The sequence below is a fragment of the Mirounga leonina genome, unplaced genomic scaffold (assembly GCF_011800145.1).
Source record: "Mirounga leonina isolate KUSES-001 unplaced genomic scaffold, KU_Mleo_1.0 Mir_151, whole genome shotgun sequence".
NCBI classification, from domain to species: Eukaryota; Metazoa; Chordata; class Mammalia; order Carnivora; family Phocidae; genus Mirounga; species Mirounga leonina.
This window is the reverse complement of record NW_023270377.1, coordinates 8427254-8442578: the sequence shown is the minus strand read 5'-3', so window position 1 is coordinate 8442578 and position 15325 is coordinate 8427254. Positions and strand designations below refer to the sequence as shown.

General features: G+C 42.8%; 1 protein-coding gene across 1 annotated transcript in view; it reads left to right on the top strand.

The window, feature by feature from the left end:
* The first annotated feature begins 3208 nt into the window (after positions 1 to 3208).
* The window catches only part of CAB39 (calcium binding protein 39), an 86521-nt gene continuing 74404 nt past the window's right edge, over positions 3209 to 15325 (top strand). The window contains exon 1 of the mRNA XM_035006912.1: positions 3209 to 3530. The gene's annotated coding sequence lies outside the window, so the exon portion shown is untranslated. The remainder of the gene's footprint in view (positions 3531 to 15325) is intronic.

Below are 15325 nucleotides of genomic sequence, written 5' to 3'. Positions count from 1 at the left end.
ATCAGCATCCTCCCCATCCCACCCCCAACTTGGTTGAAATGTAAGATGATGGACCCCATGCTAGGTCAATGGCATCAGTGACCGCATTTTGACAAGATCTCCCAGGAATGCATATGGATGTTATAGTTTGAGAAGCAGCCCCAGGCCCTGCATTTACTGAGAACTGTTCCTCACATAATCTCAGTGCAAGCAACCTGGCTCTCCCACCAGCACCTCCTTCTCTCCAGCTCACCCCCGTTCCTGTGCTGATTCCAACAATCCTTCTGCCCATCATTCCATTGATTCTACCACGTTTATGGGGTCTCTCCTCTACCACCGCCCCCACCTCCCCCAACCCCAATTTGCTTACTCCCCTCTCATCTGGCTTGGATTCAACAGCTGGTCATTTTCATTGTACATACATACCTCTCCTTCCTTTCCCTTTCTCTCTCCACAAAAATAACCCTGGTGGAATCCTACTCCCCACCTTCCTGTGCCTGCACCTGCCCAGCAAAATGTGGTCAGTGAAAACACAGACTAACCCTGCTGACCAATCCTTCTTTACACCTTCTCCTCTTCCCTCAAGTTTCCAACACCTCCTCCCTCTTCACACTCCAAACTGATGACCTTGCTTCCTGTTTCCCTGAGAAAATAGAAGCTCTCAGAAGGACAAGTCCCCACGTTCTGGCACCTCGTCCATCCGGCTCCCTGCCTCTATGCCCACACTCTGCCTGCCCTCTGTTACTGTCAGTGAACACCGGCCTTTCTGGTACCCGAGGCCAGACCTTCTCTTCTTGCTCGCTCAAGGACAGCTCTCCAGAAAATGCCCCCTACCTCACATGCCTGCATTATCGAATTTTTCCTCACTACTAAATCATTCCCATCAGCATGCAAACAGGCTTCCGTTCTAGAAACAAAACAAAATGAAACAAAACAAAACAAAAATCTGCTTTGACCCTACATTCCCCTCCAACGATCACCCTAATTCTCTGCTCCCCTTCAGAGCAAAACTTCGTGAAAAAGTTGTCATGGTCTCTTTCTAGAGCCCCATTCTTTCTAGGTCTCATTCTTTCTAGAGACCACTCCAAGCAGGCTTTCCCACCCACCTCTGTTACAGTGACACTTACCAAGGCCACTAGTTACCTCTGCGGTGCTGACACCAATATCCAATCGCCACCACTAGCCTTACTTGAACTATTAGCTGCATTTGATGCCATGAATCCATCCTCCATCCCTGGTCTTCCAGCACATTGATGCTTTCCTAAGTCTCCCCCTGCTACCCTGGCTCCTTTCCTCAGAATCTTTTGCTGGTTCCTTGTTATCTTCCTGACTGACCTCTCAGTATTGGGGGTCTCAGGCTCATCCCTGGCCCCTATACTTCACTAATACTCACCCCCTAAATGATCTCATTGAGTCCTGAAATTTTACCTATTCTGCGGACTCCCAAAATTCTATCTCCAGCCTGGACCTCTCCCCCAAGCCCCAGACTTCTATATCTGGCTTCGTACTTGGGTGTCTAACAGGCAGCTCAAACTCAATATGGCCCCAGATGTATTCTTGAGTTCCTCCCTTCCCATCTGCTTCTGTTTAAATCTTCCTCATTTCACCAACTGTATCTTCCAGTTCCTTGAGAAAACAAAAACCAAAAAACTTTAGAAATCAGCAAAAATCTGTCAGCTCTACCTTTTAAATGTGCCTAGAACCTGACCACTTCTTTTTTTTTTTTTTTAAGATTTTATTTTTATTTTTCGACAGAGAGAGAGAGAGCGCAAGCAGGGGGAGTGGGAGAAGCAGGCTTCCCCCCGAGCAGGGAGCCTGATGTGGAACTCGATCCCAGGACCCTGGCATCATGACCTGAGCCTAAGGCAGACGCTTAACGACTGAGCCACCCAGGTGCCCAGAACCTGGCCACTTCTATGCTCTTCCACTGCTACCACTCAGGGCTGAGCCTGTCTTCTCTTGACTGGATTATTTCAAAAGCCTTCTAACCTGTCTCTTGGCTGAAACCCTCAGGCCCTTCCACCTGGTCCTTACAGCCTTTTGAAAGGTCAGCCCATGGCCTTTCTCTGCCCGAAACCCTCCAAATAGCTTCCCATCTCATGCAGAGTGAAAACCAAAGTCCTCACTTTGTTCTATTTGGCTCCCATTCTCTCCTCCTCTTTCCCCCTTTCCCCTCCCTCAGTGCGCTTGCCTTGTTGGGCTCCCTGGTGTCCCATCTCAGGGCCTTCATCCTTGCTGTTCCCTCTGCCTTTCCATACACAAAGCTCACAGCGTGCTCTTTCTTCATGAAGCTGTTCCCGGTAGGAGCGCTATAAATAACAGTATCTTTCCTTCTCTCCCCTCCTTAGCCTGTGTTGTTTGTCTCCATAGCACCGGAAACCATCCAATGTCATATATGTGCTGGTTTACTTATTGGTATGTCTCAGGAGCAGGGACTGTTTTGTTCACTGCCCCGCCGCCTAGAATAGCGGCACACAGTAGATGCTCGAAAATACCCGTTCAATGACAAATTAAAAACAAAGCAACAGAGTGAAACAAAAATATACACGCATGGCATTTCCACGTAGCGGACTCTGCTGTCAGACCTTTGCAATGCATTATCTCATTTATCCGCAGAAGCCTATCGCACTGTATTTGCTATACGCGTGTGTGTGTGTGTGTGTGTGTAAAGGATCCCAGGCATAGGGACATGAAATAATCCATGGAGCCCACATAGCGGAGCTAGAGTTTAAATCCAGGCTGTTGAATCCTGTTAATCTGGACCATTCCATCACTTTCTGCACTCTCTCAGAGGATGCTAAATGACACTTTCTGCACTCTCTCAGAGGATGCTAAATGAGTTATCTGTCCCTCGCAAGTATGAAAGAATCGGTTCACACAAAGTCTCCCCTGGCTTTTAGGAAAAAAGAAAGCTTTCTTAACAGCCGAGGAAGTGGTCGTAGAAAGCGGACGTAGGATTCCTCCAGGAAGAGTGCTGAGACAGCCGAGAAAGGCTGAGCACCAACCTTTAAGCCGCAGGTCAAAGGACCCCGGTCCTCCCCGGCTGCCTTTTCTCTGCGTACCCCCCTGCTTGGGCCTAGGCGCGGACTGCGGTGTTCCGAGTCCGCCCGGCCGCTGGGGTGCGCCCGAGGCCGCAGGGGGCGTTGCGGCACCGCCCGACGTCGCGCCCTCGGCGGCTGCGCAGTGCGTACGTCAAAGCCGGGCTCGGGCCGGGACCGGGGAGCGGCGCGGCCTGGGAGAGACTGAGCCTCCAGGAGCCGGCGAAGGCGAAGGCGGCGCCTGGTCCGGCAGCAGCAGCCGCAGCCGCAGCCCGAGCGAGTGAGCGCAGCAGTGCGGCGGCCGCCGCGGGAGCCCCTGGGCCGCCGTCCGCCCGCGCAGCCGCCGCCGCGGGAGCCCGTCGCCGGGAGCAGGAGCAGGCGGAAGACAACGGAGGGGCCGAGCGCCCGAGCCGCGCCGCGGGGACCGAGCGAGCAGCCCGAGGCGGCGGCGGCGGCCGAAGACGGGGACGGCGACGACGCGGAGGCGGAGAGGGAGCCGCCCGGCCCAGCCCCGTGAGTGACCCCCGTCCCGGCCCTGCTCGCGGCGCGGACGCCCGCCCGGCTTCCGCTTGTCCCTGCCCGTCACCGGCCCCGGGCTGCCTCCATTTTCTCGGGCGGCGGAGGCGGCCCGCCCTCCTCGCTCGGCTCGGCCCGGCCCGACCCGGGCCTCTCGCGGAGCCTTCCCCCGCTTGCCCCCGCCGGCGCGGCGCCCAGTGGCCTGCGGCCGGAGCCCCGGAGCCCGGTGCTCCTCTGCCACCCCTCCGCGGCTCTCCGGCAGGACAGGCGGGTGGGGGCGTCCGCGGCCGGAGCCGGGTGGGCAGGGAGGTGCGGGCCGGGCCAGCTGTCACTCCCACCGCACAGGGCTCTGGCCACCTCGTTCCTGGCCCCTGGTAAACTTCCTGTTACGGGGAGGCAGGCAGGCAGCATCTTTCGGGAAAATGCCTAACTGACTTCTGGTTAGGAATTGTGCGGCCGGAGCGTTCCCGAGTTCGGTTGAACCAAGCCGAGCCCTGCACTGCGTGCAGGCGCCGTGGTCGGTCCGCGCCGGAGGGATTCAAAGGTGAAGCGGGGCCCACGATCCCCACCCCCGAGGAGCTTACGCGCTGGTGGGGGAGATAAGACCAGTACACAAATAACCTCGGTACCGGGAAAGAGGTGATAAGTCCTGTGAAAGAACTACAAAGTGCTAGAAAGGCACCCAGGGATGACCGGACCGATCGATCACTTCCGCCTCGCAGAAATCTGGAAGACTTCCTGGGCGAGGCGGTGCCAGGCTGGGTCTTGAAGGCCCGATGGGGTTTGGGAGAGGACGGATGGGGAAAAGACGGTATGTGGAGGGGCAGCAAACCAGAGGACAAAGATAAAAAGGCATAGTCTAGAAATAGTGAATCATTCAGTTGCCTGTGGCCATGTTGGGGAGTTAAGGGTAGGCTAAAGAGGTATTGGGGGGCCAGATCCTTGAATGCTGTAGAGGAGCTGTTTGAGTGGCGTTCTAAGGTAAACTTAGAGCTCATTACTCAGTGAGTCATGAGCCCGGAAATGTAAGCTAGGAGATACTAAAGGCAGTCTTGTGAAAGAAAGAGAAGGAGGCCCAGTAAAGAGTTGACATTCTGTGCCTTGAATATGATGCAGTTTGAGATCGATTTTGACAGCTACGAATAAATTCATGTCCAGGCTAAGCAAAGTACCTTTTGCAAAAAGCTTCATTTAGATATCATGCTCTTAAGAGGTAATGGAAAGGTGTGTGTAAACTAAGCTCTTCTGCACGTAAGGCAGTTCTGTTGGTGCACTTCACTAAAATGCATCGAAACTTCTCCCACGGTGTGTTAGGTGGCTGCACTTTGGAATTCCTGAGCTGATCATAACTTCTTTGAAATGGCATTTTGTAAAGCAATCTAAATTGATGATTTTTTTAAAATCAGATTGTTACTTATATTCTGGGATGGCAAGTTGGACATAGAACCTTTTTATAGAAAGGTAAACATTTCTTTATTTTTAGTTATGAAAATATAGGAGAGTGAGAAGTGAAAATGTAGCTTGATTTTGTACATTTTTTCCCAAATTACTAGCAGATAATTAGCTATATTTAAAGTCTAAATATATGATTTGTGGAAGCAGCTTAGAACCCATGTTAGTTTCATAAACACTTTTTTGTTGTTTGTTTAAATTACAAGTGAATGTCAACTTTTTTCAGTTAAAAAACTTGTAAAATGCAAGAGGTACTGGAAAATTTTTTAAAATTATCTTCTGTAATCTTACCACTTAGATTTGGTTGCTGTTAACATTTTTGCATATTTTCTTTCCAGTCTTTTTATGCTTATTTTTTCCTTGCGTGATGAAATAAAAATTGCATATATATGTATAAATTTTATTAAAATTTTTTGTCATTAAGTATCTTTATGTAAAAATATTTTTACCCAAGTAAAAGAAGTCTTAAATGTATTCTTTTTTTCTGACAAGGTTGCATTTATCTCCGGTAACATGCAGTAGTCATGCTTAGTAACTGCTACTGTGGGCAGAACTTTTTCTAAAGGTGTCTTGTTTGAGGTATATTTATTATTTGTAGGATTTAAGTCCTATTGCTTATTGAAGAAAGGCTTTTTTATTTAGGGTGTGTGTTGTCATCAGATATGGAAGAGATCATGCATCTCTGCTGTATGAGTAGATGTACTTTTTAAAAAGGCATGTACTTATTAAAAAGAGTTTCTTATTTTGTGTAAAATCTCCCATACACAGTGATACACCTCCCCATCCCACCTTACCCTCCCCTGCCACCCCCGCCTAAAAAATAGTCTTTATACTAGGGCTATCGATATAGGTTAACTACTTTTTGATCATGACATCACAAAGATTCAGGCTATATGTAGTTTTTCTGTTGGTATTTCTTTTGTAAAATATAGAATTTGGTGAAATAATTTGCTGCTATAACAAAAGGACTTTTTTCCCCCTTTTCAAGACAATTCACTTTAGTTCATTAACATTTCAGATTGCAGGTTCTTGCTTCAACCAGTTTTTTTTTTTTCCTCTTGCTTTACATTCTGAAATGTGTTAATGAGGTCTCTGTTTCTGTTTCTAATGGCATATAAAGTGAGACATTGAGTTAGGTTGTATAAATTTTCATAAAGTTAGTATAAAAGAATAGTTAAGGAAGTCTAATGTCAGTATGGGGTTTGGCTTTATAATTTGGTTTTATTTGACTCTATTTTTATATTGCAAATGTGTATACCACAAACATCCTTTATTACTTTTGAATATTAACTAAAGTTTTTTCTTTGATCAACTTCTGTAGTTTACGGATTTCTGTAATTACTGCCATGCTTTCCCTAGAGTCTTTTTTTCCAGGAGGGATTGATTATTGATCATTCACAGTTTTTCCATCTGCCATAAAAATACAGACATAAATCCACATCCACCTCCAGCACACAAAATATAAAATCCAGCGTAGGGTAGAATTTCTCTTCAGGTAGTGTCTCTGGTTACCTTTCTTGTGGGGTTTCTAGTTTACAAATCCACTTTCTCCTTTTCCATTGCTCCTTTTAACCAGGAATTTTATTTTATGGAAGTTGTCTGGTGTTCTAGAAATAGGAATGTGATAGGTGGATTAGTACGGATAACAGCAAAATGTTGGTAAAACTTTGTTGTGTTATAAAATTGTGGGAAAGAAGACCGAATCTCTAAACCTCTAGGTTAGATTGCTTGAGACTTGTTTTATTATTTCTAAAGGTGTAAAGATCTTGTGTTTGTGTGAATGCAGATAAAGCCAAGTAGCCTAAAACTTGCATAACAATTTAGTCATCAGTCTGTAGTTTGGTTTTTACTGGAAAAGAAGACGGTGTTGGGGCCACCCTTAATTAAAGAAGGAACTGAGCTGTATGAGAGTTCTTCCTCTGTTGTCTCATTGTTCTAATGCTATCCAAGTGGACCCTAGTCACTGCCCTTATCAGTCCAGAGTATGAAAGCAGAACAAAGTGAGGCCAACATCTCTACTACCAGCAATTGTGGAGTAGACCAGTCTGACAGTAAACATTAAATGTTTGTTCCGCCTCTGTTTCTCAGGCCTTCCCAGGATTGTGAGAAGAGTTATTACAGGATGGGTGTCAGATGCTAGACTGATAGTGATGAAATGAAGGTTAACAGGTTGTTGCCATTAGCATTTTGTTTGGGGATTTGTGTGTGTACATGTGTGTGCATATGTGTAGGTATCATTCTTCACCCTACTGAGCCTCCTGACTCCTCTGTGCTTTTAGAAGGGGTGAGGGGATGGTGGAATTGTGGTTTATTAGCACCTGTGATGGTAAGCTGGCAGAGGAGGGAAGAATGGCATGCAGAGAATTGCAAGAGGTCAGTCAGGTGTGAAGTGGCCCCAAAGGAGGGAGGTAAAGACTGCCTGGCCATTTTTGTAGGCAGCGTCCAGCACATACCTGTTCACATGATAACAGTGTGCCTGACTTGAGATTTTGACACTCAGAGTACAATGTTGTAGGTTTGGGTTTGCTTGTTTATATGTATATCCGCATTTTCATATGCATGGTTACAAAGACTAAGAAAATCTAGTTAACCAATATTTAGTAGCAGTCTGGTTTTATATGATAATTATTCCTTTGGAACATTATCCAGCAGATCATTTGTTGATGACTAACGAAGTATGATAATGTTAAAACATCACAACACTTTGATTATTTTGATAAAATGTTCAAGAAACAAAATAATACCTTTTGTAACTTGATCTTAAGTTGCTACTTTATAACTTTGTCTAATGAACTGTAGCTTGGTCTCATACAAGGAACTGTGAACATGTTACTCATGGTTCTCTCCCTCCACAGTGGATTATATATCAGCTGTATTTGGGCACAAAGAAGAAATAGCATGAATACATTTCTTTTTACATGTCTATAGTTAAGGCCCATTCTGGGATTTATTGAATTCTGATTGGCAGTATTACTGGTGCTTAAAAGCACTAGCAGACTCCCTACAACCAGACTCCCTGGATTGTTGAACCCTCACCTGTCCTGTGGGCTCAGTAACGTTAGGCAAGTGCCTCCACTTCACTGTAGCTTAGAGTTCTTGCACAGGTGTGATATACACCGGATCTGAGAAGATTGTAGAGGGATTAAATTAGTTACTGCATCGAAAGTGCTCAGAACAGGGCCTGGCACATACCGAGTGTGGACACAGTAAGTTTTGTGATGATGCTGATGCCAGACGGTTTCAGGGGAGAAGAAAGGTGAGAATTTTAGAGACCCTCTTTCTGTGGGTGGGGCACAGGTACAGGTACTGGAGCAGTGAGTGACGAACCTTGAGCTGTAACTGGTGGGGCTTTCTTGGAGGTGGAGTCACGTGCTAGGGTCGTCTGACTTACTAGCCACGGGACTGATCCTAGAGCCTGCCTCTCTCTAGTCTTTATCTAGTTTGCTTGAAAGAAATTAAGTTTTATACTTTATGCAGTAATGTCTTTTTTGAACCTTTACACTAACATTTACAAAGATTGCTTTCACATATTAAATGCTCTTTGGTGCATAATCCTTTTTTTTAAAGGTGTTTATTCATGTTTATCACTGTGATGTAGCTGGCAAGTTTCTTAGGGGTGGTTGTATGAAGTTAAAAGTTGAAATAGATTAAAAAAAAATAATAGATTGGGGGAGAAAATTACCATTTGAGTACCATGAAGTGTTGGACAGACCTCTAAGGTAGGTAGTATTGTCCTCTAGCATCATTCCAGATGGGAAATAAAAGTGGAGGGCCTCGTCCAAGGTCACACAGGCATTGCACAGTTGAGGTAGGATTTGAACCCAGATTTGCCTCACTTCAAACTGTGTGCTCCCTGGAATACGGTATTTTTATTTTCCTTTATAGGGTCTTGGTTTTCTGCTTACCATTTTTGATTTAGTACTTCAGAATTAAGGTTTGTAAGTAAAGCGTAATGAGGATTTTAATCAATTTCCAGACAGTAACCATGTTATAGTACAAAATGAGATGGTTTGTTCTACATAACTCTGGTTGTTAGAGTCGTAATTTGATTAGTGGTTTCTAGTTTTAGTTAGGCCAGTGGATAGTGTTTATTTTTCATACTAGTCTTTCATACTTTTCATACTAGTGGACAAGATGGGAGGCCTTTGTTACAGTGGGCAACACAGAAGCCTGGGAATTGGAAGGCCTGGGCTGGGTCCTGACTCAGTGACTAATCATTTCACTCTGGGCAAGTCACTCCACCTCTTTGGGCTTCAGTCATGCCATTATTATGCAAAGGGGACCAGACTGAAAATCCCTTGTCTCTTTTGCTCTTATTTTCAGTGATCCTGTGTGTAGATTTTCTGACTTGTCTTTTTTCCCCTTGTACTAGGTACCTCTCCTTTTGCCTGTGGTCTTTAAGTCCTGTTTCTTTATGAGGGCTTTATGGCGTGTAACCATGCTTTGACATTATTCTCTTCTGGTTGGCCAGAAGTGGTAGCTCTCTGCTTCAGATAATATAACATCACAATATGTATTTTCAAATTTTCTGCTTTTGTACTTAGGAATAAATGGTTAAGAACTAAATGTTATCTGCTTGTAAAGTACAAGCTTAGTAAGTCAAGTTAATGATTAACAAATCCTCAAGCTTTACATCAAATTTCATTGTCAGCTTTTAAGTATGTATGCTGTGAAGTTCTAAGAACTCTTTGTTTTGGGAAAAGAAAGAATATTAACAGAGGCAACAAGAGTGAAAAAGTGGAAAGGACCAAAATGTAGGATCAAATTTGAAGATGTGAAGAACATGCTTAAGATAAGTATTCTTTGGCTGTAATTGATGCTAATCCTCTAATAAAGTGGTATGCTGACTTGGATCATAGGATCATTTCCATCCCAGGGTTCTCCCACTGGTAAGAGATGGCAGCTGTGTGCCACCCCTGAGCATTCATAACTCCTAGACATCTATTATGAATTAATTTGTTCCACAAGCAGTTTTTATAGCCCATTATGCTGAGCCCTGTTCTATATGCCAGTTGCAAAAAGTTCCTAGCCTAGGTAAACAGCTCTTCCCCTCTCTGCTGACATGGTATCAGCCAGTTCATTTATGTCTGAATTCTCCAGTCAGGGAGACGAAACTCAGGTCACCAACATGACCTTTGCAGATCTTTTGGCTGTTTATAGTATGGTTTTATTTTCTGTTCATCCTGTGCTCATGTGTGAGTTTTAGGTTTTTCTTATGTAAGTTTTGTACAATAGATTGTAATTTATTTGAGTTGCAGATTTTTTAAATCTTTTTTCACATCTCTTCTCTTCCCTCTTCCCCCACCTTGTGTTTTCAGATTATAATACATTGTTTCTGTAAATGCTTGTTAAATGATAGAGCTGTGTAATACTGTGACAAAACTGCTCAGCAGAGATGAAATACTAACCAAAATACATTTTCTGTGTATTTTATTTATCTCTGCTATATTTGTGCTTATTTGACGGTGTATATACTATAATAGCTGAAGTTTATTAGGATCTCCCTTTTCCAGATAAGCTCACTTAAAACAGTGTTTCACAAATTGTTTTGTACAACATTAGTCTTATGAGAGACTAGTTGTTGGTGAGAGAAGTTTCAGAATGAAATTTAAGTTTGGGAAAACACTGGGTTAAAACTGTTAATCCGATTTTAATTTTTGGTAGTGATTGTGTTACTGTTTTTCTTCAGAGTTTTCAATAATGTACAGTGTGGCTGTCCAGGAAGGAAATATAATGTGCAGTATTTCCCAGTTTGCCAAGTTTATTTGGTCACAAGAACACCCCCTCCCCCCAGGAAAAACAACCCCCAAAGTCTTGAAGGAGGGTTCTACTGGAATACAGTTTGAGAAACCTTCTTATTTACATACTTTTTACATATCCATACATAGTGGGATACTTGTCCTGTAGTGATCCTATGATCCTATGATCCTGTGATCCAAGCCAGCATACCACTTTATTAGAGGATTAGTATCAAGAAGATTTGATTGGGATGATTACTTATATCAGGTTTGGAATCCAGCTAAGGTTGGAATAATTTATTTTCATTTTGTTAAGTAAAAGAATGAACACTTATCAAGCCTTTTTTTTTTTTTTTAAACTTCAGCCTGCGGTGAGAAATTACATTTTTGACCAGTGACCCAGCACCATACATAAACACACTGTCAAATTGAGAAAGAAGTTTCACGAAACAATACTTAGGCCTTCCTGTGTACGATGCGTTCGAATACTTTTCGTCCTACTTTATTTTTTAATGTATGTTATGAGTGACTAAAACAATGCAGCATGTAATTTGAGAAACACTGAAAGATTACATGAGTTTATAAATGCCTAAGATGCTATTGGGAGAAGGCCCTGGAGAGACTGGTAGAAAACTAAAGCTCAGCATAGAGATAAGAAGAAGGGCTCTAGCCTTGGAATTCCTGCATTTAGATTCTGGTGGTGGTTTATTGGGTGGGTGTTTAATGCCCATTCTGCCTCAGCTTTCTCATCTGTAAAATAACAATAGTAGAACCTGTGCATAAAGTAGTTGTGAGAATTCAGTGAGAAATGCTTTACATAACACATCTGATATGCTCTAAGTGCCCAGTCCATTTTAGCTTTTGTGATAACCGAAGCTCTAAGACACTCTGCTGTACCATACACGTTTTCAAAAATATTTTAAGCCTTTGGAGGTGTTAAAGTGGCCTTCAGTGAACCTGGACTCTTTTGATCTGTAGCTAGATGTATCATTTGTTGGGATATCAGCCTTCTGGAATAGTTTTAAAATAGTCAAAAGGGCCCACTTAAAATTGTTTTGCCTCATACTTGCAAATGGACTCAGAATTGCTGAGCTTTATGCAATATTATTGTATATTTTTAAACCATTCTCTTTTAACAATATCTTAAATTTAGAATAATCTTGCTTTTATAACATCATTAAATACAAGTATGTGCATACTTACATCAGTGATTAATTTAGCATTCTGATAGTTTTAATTCACTAAAAGAACAAGGCAAAGCAAAAGTTGCTATTTCTTGTTTTATGCTCATTCTGCAGTTTTTAAAAATCCCCCCATCCTCAGTATTTTATATTGCTATTGGGAGTTTAATTTTGCATCTTGACCTAAGAAAAGAGACATTTAGGGACATTAACAGTGGTGGGGGCCAGATCTAGTTTGTAGACTGTTCATTGTTGTCCTGAACATAGCTAGCCACCTCCTACATTTACATCACCTACTGAGGCATTGGCGTTGTCTATTCCTGATTAAATGTTTCTCTGTTTGTCTCTTTTATTGCCCATTTGTCCTCAGGAGGGCATGGGGTTGCTGAAATGAGAGGTTCTAATTGGCATTGTTGAGGTATACCAGTTCAGTGTTAAGGTAGCATAAAGATTCTCTACTTGTGTAAGCAAAAGAATAAAAAATTGCTAACATAGCACATATATATTAACTGCTGGTATAAAGTTGAAGACCCCTCCATCTTAACCTCATTTAATCCTGTAATAACCCTGTTGTCATCCCCATATTTTCAGGTGAGTAAATGGAGAAAAAAGAAGCGGGGTAATTGGTCTGAAGTCATACACCTAGATTTGAAACCCTGGTCCCAGAGTGTATACCCGTAACCCACCAAACTCTGTTACTTCCACCACAAGGTAATGGAATGTAGAATCATCCTGGAACATGGAGAATTTCTGTTACAGAAACATGAGGTCAAGTTTTTTGGTCAGGATGTGTGAGATCCGAGGACACTGAGAGAATGTTCACAGTACTGATTTGCTGTCAGTGACCGTTGAGGAGCTGTGAAGAGAGGGAGCAGTGCAGGAAGATTAGAGATGCTAATGTACTGTTTTTCCAAAGGGAGGGGTGGAATCCACAAATCATAGAGACTGAAATTGATGTTGATTGCTGGGACATATTCCAGAAGGGAGTGAGTCCTTAGCAAAGTGTTGATTTCTAGAAGCTACCAAATACAGTTTATTAACTATTTCCTTTTCCTAATAGAATTCTACGTGTCTTAGATAAGGATGTAGGCAGGATACAGGTATCTGTAAAGATTCGTAGTTTCGGGCGCCTGGGTGGCTCAGTTGGGTTAAGCGACTGCCTTCGGCTCAGGTCGTGATCCTGGAGTCCCGGGATCGAGTCCCGCATCGGGCTCCCTGCTCGGCAGGGAGCCTGCTTCTCCCTCTGACCCTCCCCCCTCTCATGTGCTCTCTCTCATTCTCTCTCTCTCAAATAAATAAATAAAATCTTTAAAAAAAAAAAAAAAGATTCGTAGTTTCATTCATATTTGAGATTATCTGAAAAAATGTTAAAAGTGTGTAAGTTGGAATATTTTCTAGGACTTGAAGTCATTTTGATGTTTTTACAGGATTATTTTACTTATGTTCATTGCATTAGAATATAAGCTGTATAATATGCTTTTCCTAAGTGCTGCATAGCAAATCAGTCACAGATTCAATGGCCCGCATCCTGGTGCCTTGCCTTCTCAAGTAGGCAAGAAGGAACTAGAACTGGTAACTTCTTCCTGGTATGTGCACACAGCAGGGTAAATACTTTCTAGCTTTATACTGTTAGAATTATTCATCCCTCTTCTTTACAATTGGTCGTAACCCATTTGTTTATCAAGAGCTAGTCTTGCTCTTATTCTTCAGCACTACATAGTGTGTGATTGGAAGCTGTGTTGACGGGAAGTAGGCTGGACAATAGAGTGCATTCCTTCTTCACACAAGGTAAAACCTCACGGGAGATGGTGGTGAGGGTGAGGCATGCTCGTTTTTTCTTGTTTATCTTATGAAAGCTGCCCCACTTTTAAACTTCAATATGGTGAAAGGAAGACCGAGAGATGAGTCTGCTTAGCATAGTATACTGTATACAGACACCCCATAGGGGTGTGGAAAGGGCAAAACTATCTTTTACAGAGGCTTTTGTTGTTGAAAGGAGGAAGGAATAAGAAATAGAAGGAGCAAGACAGAGGAGTACATCCAGAAAGAATTGATCAGAGAAAACTGAATCTAAATGAGTGTGTTATGTACAACTTTGAAAGATCTAATGATAAAAGTGGAACTGGTTGCTTTTCAGAACTGTCTTAAGAAGTGGAGCACTTGAGGGGTGCCTGGGTGACTCAGTTGATTAAGCATCTGACTCTTGGTTTCAGTTCAGGTTGTGATCTCAGGGTTGTGAGATCGAGCCCCATGTGGGGCTCCAGGCTCAGCCTAGAGTCTGCTTCTCTGTCTCTCCCTCTCTCTCCCTCCCTCCCTCCTGTGCGAGCTTTCTCTCTCTCTCTCTCTCTCAAATAAATAAATTAAAAAAAAAAAATGGAGCAGTTGAATAGATTATTAATCATGGAATGTATTAGATAAAGATTAAAGGCCATGGGCTCCCAACCAAAAAAGTGTGTAGAGCTCTGGACCTGGATGATATGGAAATTATAAGTTCTCTTTAAAAATGACCTCATTTATTCTAGATCCTAGAATACCAAAAGATAACAAAATCATGTTTCAAAACTAGCAAAAACTCTTAGAAACCTGATAGAATATAAGAACGGCAACCTGATAAGACATTACAAAGGAAGAATACTATGTTTCAGTTCATTTATGGAAGTAGTCATGAAAATCCTAAGTAAAACATCAGCAAATAATTAAATAGGAAATTGTCTTAATTAAAGAGGGCAAATAACACGTAACACTTGGTATTTACTGTGTGCCAGGTGTTGTTCGAATTATCTCAATTAATCCAACAACCCCAACAAAGAGGTTGTTATTAGTATTATTATTACCCTCATTTTACAGATAAAGGAATTTGGATCAAGAGGTAAAATAATCTGCCCCAGGATAAATTGGTGGTAAGTCACAGAGCCGGGGGTTTCAAACCCTTGGGGTCTGGCAGTGGTGCATGTTGCCCCTTCGTGCTGCACCATCTCAGTAGGTGCCAAGATAACAATGCTAATTTACCAGTTCTTGATTATGAGCTCTTTAAAAGCTGGTAGGCGATAAAAGAGTTATCTGCCTTAAACCAACAGCAAGCAGCCTACCGATGGGAAAACTCTGGTAGAATTCCCCCTTGAAATAAGAAAGTGAAATAAGCATGCCCGGTAACACTTCCGATAGTCGATACCATCCTAGCCAATGCAAGAAAGCATCAAATAAAATGTATAACTGTTAGGAAAAAATGGTGGAAAATAGGAATATGTGCAGATGTTACAATCTTAAAGCTAGGAAAACCAACAGAATCAACTGAAAATAAGAGTTCAATAAGATAGCCATATACCACATAAAGATATTTAAAAATTGGTAACATTTTTTCTTCCTAGCAATATTCAGTTATAAAAATATTAGGACAAAAATCTCATTATACAAAAAATGA